Below are 7,363 nucleotides of genomic sequence, written 5' to 3' on the forward strand. Positions count from 1 at the left end.
ATAGCTCACTGGTGTGGTCTTCTCTCCCTGCTTGGAGTGGGATTCAATTTCTCTCCCGTGTCAGAAGAGCTCCTGAGGTACAAAAATGGCCACTGTACACATTCTTGATCACAGGCACCTGGCAACTCCAGCTGGGAGAAGACAGCAGGAAATAGGCCCCAAATAAAGGACTGATATGGGCCCTATACAATCTGTCTTTGAGATATATATATATGGGGTGGGGTGGGGGGGTTGCCGGGGATTGAATTCAACCACTGAGCCACATCCCCAGCCCTATTTTGCATTTTATTTAGAGACAGGGTCTCACTGAGTTACTTAGTGCCTCGCTGCTGCTGAGGCTGACTTGGAACTCACGATCCTCCTGTCTCAGCCTCCCAAGCTGCCAGGATTACAAGCGTGCCTTGGTATATTCTTGCTCACGGACATTTACTCCTTCAGGGTTGAGACTGGCCTCAGAGGGGGAGGCCAGCAGCGTCTATCCCAGGAAGGAGCTCCCATATAGAAATATGGACCCTCCAACCTGGCAAGCTATACATATACATGGACCCTTCCAATCTGCCTGTTTCATAGAGACACTGGGCTTCAGTATCACTGTGACATGGGGATGGGGGTGGGGCGGAGGCAGTTAGCAGTCATGTCCCACTGTTATCCCTGAAGCTGATGAAGCTGAAGACCTGGCCCTGGACTTCACATATATCCATGGTTACCAAGACCTCGCCTCCTGCACTCCAGCAGACATCAGGTCTAGAGTTGCCATTTGTATGTACAACTACTGTGTCTCTGCAGGGGACCAGGCTTTCTCAAGGTTGTCATGTCCCCACAGCACCCCAAATAGCCTATCCAAATTCAACAGATGGTGTCCCTCCCAAACCAGGCCTTCATCTATGTCTCCCCAGGGGAAGATTCACTGTCCCCAGGGTTTTGCAAGCCAGTAGTGAGCCTCATCTTGCCCTCACTCGCACTGCCAAGCTCATGAAGGTCAGAATCCAAGGATGGATTCTGCAGGGCCCCTGCAGGTCCACTCTCTCAGGCCTTTTCTCTTTTGTCTCCTCCAAGCCCGGGGCTCCCATGTACCTATGGTCAGGAATGTCCATAGTGGTATCTCTGTCCCTCAGGAGCTCTTCTGGCCATGGAGAGACACTGAATCCCACTTTGACCCATTGGCTTCCCGTCATGGGTCTGACCTCCCTCTGTGGGCTCTTTCATGCCCAGCAGCCATCTGTCCTGGCATCATTCAACCCCAGTCCTGCTGCATGCTGCTGCTGCCAGTGGATCCGCTTCCTCCTTCTCTGCCACCCTCCTCCTCTCATACTCTCAGATGACTGCATATGATTTTTTTTTTTTTTTGTCCTGGGGATTGAACCCAGGGGTGTTTTATCATTGACCTACATCCCCAGCCCTTTTAATTTTATTTTGAGACAGGTCTTGCTAAGTTGCTGAGGCTGGTCTAGAACTTGGGTTCCTCTTGCCACAGCCTTCAGAGTTGCTGGTATTACAGATGTGCACCACTGTGTTCGGTGACAGCTTCTACTCTTGTCCCTTAGCTGCCAGCTGCTTATGACTCACCACCACACTCAAAACCCTTCCATGACTCTCCCTCCACTGTCCTTGTCACAGACCACAGTTGACACAACTCTGCTTGGCTCCCTCTCTTGCTTTACATTACATGCACCCCTGTCCCTTTCTCGTCCCTGCCTTTGCTTGTCTCCCTGTCCCCACCAGGTACTTCAGAGGCTTTTCACAGGCCATTCACTTTTTCTTGGCCTGGCTACTGTGACTCATCCTCTGCCTGACTCTGCCTTCTCCCTTGCCATACAACCTGGAGGCCAGCTTATTCCTGGAAAATCTGGATTCTGCTACTAGGACTAGACAGGCCAGGCCTAGGTAGCACCCTCTGTGGTCTAGGTCTGAAACAGCTTACCTGGATGGTCTGTTCTTACACTCTGGCTGTAAACAGCTGCCCAGTACATGGTTTCCGGATTTGGTGCTAAAAATACTCAATGGCCCAGACAGGAAGGGTTTACCAGGAAACAGCTGCTTCTGGGAGGGGCTGGCTGGAGCTGCAGGGGAGGCCCACCCACCAGTGGTCCATATATTAGAAGGGGTTGGGTCTCTGAGAGACAGATGAGTCTTCAGGGCCCACAAAGCCTACCATGTGTTGGTCAAGAACTTCAGCATGGACAGAGCATTTACCTTGTTACTAATTCTTTTGGTTTGATACCACCTGCATGGACAGCCTTTGAACTAAAACACATTTAAAAATAAAGTGCTATTGTAAGAGAGGTGAGCTCTGGTCCCTTTGTGGGTGATTGGGTAGGGATTCCTGAAGTAGGGGGCAATTCTGCCATCTGCTCTTCCTCTCTTCTTTTAACAGAACATCTAGGCTGCTAGGGAAGAAAATGAATGAAGGAATGCATGAATGAATGGTTCAGAGAACTTGGGAAGTCTCAGAGGAGAAAAGCCAAGACCTGAATAAGCAGTGGTAATAGCACTGAGGTTTACTGGAGAGGAGGGAAGGAACTGAAGAGTCTTGTGGGAGCATCAAGTACAACATGGGGAAAAGGGTGTGTGTGTGTGCAGGGGTGGCTCTGGGTTTCTGGGTGGTCACCAGGGCTGAAGAGGGTCTGCCCTTATGTGTGAGGCTCTGAGGAAGAAGGCAGGTCTTGCCTGTGAGCACCACCGAGAGCCTGGACAGGAGATTTAGGGCTCCTTTGGGGTTCACCAGACCTGGGAATTTGGGGATTTCTTCTTGTTTTGCCACAGGGAGGGTTGCCGAGTCAGTAAGGTGGCATGGACAGCAGAGCTCATAGCCATTTTGCCAAGGGACCACAGGTCTTTCTCACATCGGCAGTCTTTGCACAGGAAATAGCAGATGGCCCAGCTGGCAGGTCTGCCACCCAGATATTAGAGCATCCAGGACTTGTTGTGTCTTCCGGCCCCTGGAACTTGGGGTGCCAAGAGCTTCTCTTCATAAATAACTAAGAGGTACCTGAAGGTCCAAGGACAAGTGGACCTTCTGTCTGCAGAATGGCCTTTGTCCTGAGATGGGACAGGACTGAAAATGGAGGTCTGCCCCAGGTCTTGCTTTGCCTTCCACCAAGCTTCAGTTCCCCTATCTGAGGATTCCCCACGTCTCTGAGAAGGTGCATCTGCAGCAGAACCCAGCTGCTACTCCCTTTAATGTTTCGCCTGTCTTCTCCTTTGTCAGGCGTGCTGCCCCCACCAACCCTGGACTCCCAGCCTCCCAGGAATGTGCTTCGCAGCCCCCAATCCAGGCGCCTGCCTTATCAGCCCCCAATCACAGGGAAGACAGACGTCCCTGCTGACAATGAGAGCCCCTCCTGCTAGCCCCATCTTGACCCCAAGTGGAGGGTGGCCAGCAAGCTAAATGCCTTAAGGAAGAATACCTTCCCTCCTTCCCCAAGCTGGCTTGAAACCTGACCTCCCTCCCTCCTTGGGTTCATTACCAGTCTGGTGGCGCCTGTCCTGGCGTCAGAGGCCCTGGATCCCTGCCCTGTTGCACACTGCTGCCACCAAGGGATCTGCTCTCCCTGGCCCACTTCAAATATGACCTTGGTCTGCTTTACTGGAAAACCAAGGCCATCTGAGGGGTTTCTCTCAGCCTGCCCCAAACCCCAATCTCTTAGCACTTTGGTCCAATCTGCTGTATTAGTGGTACTTAACAAATACCCTACACAAATGCACATCCCCTTCAGCCTGCCAGCTCTCCACTTCTCTCCAGTGGCACCTTGACCCACTCTCATCAGGCACTGGTCCCCAGGGAACCCCCCCTCGGTATCCTTGTGGGACCCTTGTGCTCGGAGTATCCTGCTCAACCAGTTCTCTCAGCTAGCTTTAGTCTCCAGGGACCTCAGGACCTGGACTAGAGGATCCCTGGTCTTATGTACAAACATGGACATCCAAGGCGGAATTCCCCGTGCTGACTTTATGAGCACTTTCCTTTTCTTCCTGCTTACCATTATCCTGATCACCAGAGACTTTGGCATGGCTACATCCCACAGTCCCAAGGCACACATCTCCCTGAACTTCTCACTGCATGGTCCTTTCTGAAGCACTTCCTGGGCTCAGCTCCTAAACCTTTCCCTTCCCCCAACCTTTTGATCCTATTGGTTAGGTTTGCCTTCTTTCTCAGAGCACTGAAAGTCAGGTTGCCAGGCCTGGCTTCTCTTCTCCATCTACCCTTACCCCTTGGGCATCTCACACAGGCTCAGGCTATAGATGCCATTGGTCTACTTGTGACTGACACCCACATGTGCACTGTTGACCCTACTTTCCCCCAATGCCATACTCAATAGTTTTGCCAGTGGATGTCACAAAGATTTCTCCAAATCAATGAGGCCAGAATAGAACTCTCCATCTCTCTACCTTCTACTCAAGTGCACTTCCTCTCTGCAATGGCCATCACCATCTACCTACTCTGGCTTAGGCCCCAAGTGTGGGCCTTGACTTCTCTCTCACAGTCATGGATGTTATGGAGCTGGGGCCTTTCAAGATACTGAGGCAGTGTGAAGACTGCCTCTTCAAACCCCTGTTCTTGCAATCAAGTCAGAAAGATTTCAGACATGTAGCTCAGAGTAATAGGAATGAGTTTATTGAAGGGATAAGGAAAAGGGAAAGGGGACACTCTCAAGGGAGAGAGCAGGTCCTCTTCAGAAGAGAGGAACAATGTGCCTCTCCTGCACTCCAGTTTTATTGGAGATCCCAGAGAAGTTTCCAGAGAGTTCTGCCCAGGTCTACCTCTTGACTTTTGGTGGACAGCAGGATGACATCAGACTCTCAAGTCCCCACTGTCATAGCAGCTCTAGGTCAATTTGGCCCATGCTGATCAGTTCTAATTGGATTTTTTAAAAATATTTTTTTAAATTGTAGGTGGACACAATACCTTTATTTATTTATATGAGGTGCTGAGAATCAAACCTAGGGTCTCACACATGCTAGGTGAGTGCTCTACCACTGACCCCAGCCCTGGATTTTTGGAAATTTTTTTTTTTTTAGTTGTCAATGTATATCTTTATGTCATTTTATATATAAGTGGTGCTGAGAATCAAACCCAGTGCCTCACACATGCTAGGCAAGCACTCTACCGCTGAGCCACAACCCCAGCCCTCTAATTGGATTCTTAACCATACATTCTTACATATTTTATGGTTAGGAAGAACTACCCTTATCTCCCAGAGTTTCAGGACCTGGTCACAAAAAACCTCCTGAGTTCTTCCATCGACATTATCTTGGGCCTGCATTTCTCCTGTAGTTAACAGATAGTTAACATGATAGTAACATATCATGTTCACGTAGGCCCATGCAGGGGTGCAGGTGAATTGCTTCTTGGAAAAGATAGCATGTGGAGAGTCAGCAAAAATGGGCCCATTTTATAGAATTATTCTCTTAACCTCATGTTCCCACCATCTTTATCTTTCTGTTCTCTAACAATGTCCCTGGGAAACCCTCTTTCACAGCCATGTCTGGTCTGTGGGCAAAACCACCTCCACTGCTCCTGGACCCACAGTTCTATCCTGCCCAAGCCACCACTGTCACCTGAAGTGTCCCTCTGCTTACTGATTCCTCTGACAATCCACTGCCCTCAGGAGAGACATAGATAAAATTTTTATAAGTTATAAAATACATAAAGCATAAAATTTGTTCTGACCATTTTAAGGTGTATAGTTAAATAGTATTATGTATGTATTTTCACATTCATGTGTAACAATCACCATTATTAATCTCTAGAACTTTTCAGTTTTCTCAAACTGAAATTCTTTACCCATTGAACTACAGCTTCCCACTTCCCCTCTCATTTAAGTGAAATACTACAGTATTTGTCCTTTTGTACCTGTATAATTTCACTTAGCATAATGTCTTCAAGATGCAGAATTTCATTCCTTTAGGGCTGAATAATATTCCATTTTCGTATATACCACACTTTATCCATTCCCATGTTAATGGACACTTGGGTTGTTTCCACCTTTGTGCTGTTATGAATATGCTATGAACATGGGTGTGAAAATAAATTACTGATTCAAGTTACTGCTTTCAATTCTCCTGGGTATGTACCCAGCAGTAGAATTGCTGGGTCATATGGTAATTCTATTCTTAACTTTTGAGTAATAGCCATACTGTTTTTCCATAGTAGCCACACCATTTTATATTCTCAGCAATAGCACACAAAATTTCCAATTTCTCTGTATCCTGGACAGCACTTGTCATTTTCTGTCTTCTTGTTTTGTTTGTATAACCATCCTAATGGGCTATTATTATTATTATTGATAAGGTTGATTTAATCCAAGGGCGCTTAACCACTGAGTCACATTCCCAGCCCTTTTTATTTTTTTGAGATAGGTCTGGCTAAGTTGATGAGGCTGACTTTGAACTCTGTTTCTTTCTGTCTTAGCCTCCCAAATAGCTGGGCTTAAAGGCCTGCGCCACCATGCCCAGCCTAATGGGCACTTTAAAAAAGTGACAATCACCTCCTCACAGAGGCTTCCCTGATCACCCCACGCAGCTGGTAGGCCACCATCTGGTCACACCCCACATTTGTCTTATTTTCTATCAGCCACTATCTCTAGCTCATTAACTGCTGTATCCCCAGCATTTAGAAGGGCACCCAATACATTGTACATGACAGTCGAATGACTGACTGTATGAAGTTTCTTTTTTCTATCAAAATATCAAGTCCCTCTCCATCTTATCCACTTGCTCTGGCCTGCCCCACTATCCTTGTTTTCCGCCTAAGGCCACAAGTCCCCCAAACTCAGCCCCTTCCCCAGAGAGCGGCCAGGAAGATTTCCAGCAGGGGCAAGCAGAGGTTAGGGAACCCTGAACGTCTGGGGAAATTTGGACATGCTACCAAGCGCCTCCTTTGCTGCGGAGTAGGCGGCCCTGCCCCAGATTCTCACAGGGTAGAACACGCCAAGATCACTATGGGAGAGGCGGGGTAGGAGGGGAGACCGGGACTAACACCTCCCGACTTCTGGTCTCACCCACCCCCGTGGCTCCGCCCCTTTCCGGCCCCGCAGCACCTGGCTCGGGTCTTTTTCCCCCCTGAGGCGGTAATCCGAGCCCCGCCCCCATGGTGGCCTCGTGGTCCTTTGCTATTGGTTCTCCTCTAGAATATCTTGAAGAGGCCAGTTCCTCATTGGCCACACTTTCTCCCGCGCCGCCACTGCAGCCACAACAACCGACACGTGCTCAACCGTGTGGCTTATTCATTGGCTAGTTGTTCCGGCCCGCCCGCTTTTTCTTTTCCACTTCCAACTTCTCTCTTCCTCTTTCTATTGGCTTACCAAGCCCAGAGCCCCTCCCTCCAGCCCGGTTGTTCCGCGGCTACCACCAGGATTGGCCAAAA

The 7,363-nt window shown here is 49.0% G+C and overlaps 1 protein-coding gene across 2 annotated transcripts in view; it reads right to left on the bottom strand.

Moving 5' to 3' along the window:
- Slc2a11 (solute carrier family 2 member 11) overlaps positions 1 to 2,115 on the bottom strand; it is a 39,198-nt gene extending 37,083 nt beyond the window's left edge. Inside the window, exon 1 of one of the 2 annotated variants that reach the window (XM_048785054.1) lies at positions 1,922 to 2,115. The gene's annotated coding sequence lies outside the window, so the exon portion shown is untranslated. The remainder of the gene's footprint in view (positions 1 to 1,921) is intronic. The other variant, XM_048785058.1, reaches the window with a different exon arrangement.
- Positions 2,116 to 7,363: the final 5,248 nt, after the last annotated feature.

This window comes from Marmota marmota, unplaced genomic scaffold (assembly GCF_001458135.2).
Source record: "Marmota marmota marmota unplaced genomic scaffold, marMar, whole genome shotgun sequence".
Classification (NCBI taxonomy): Eukaryota; Metazoa; Chordata; class Mammalia; order Rodentia; family Sciuridae; genus Marmota; species Marmota marmota.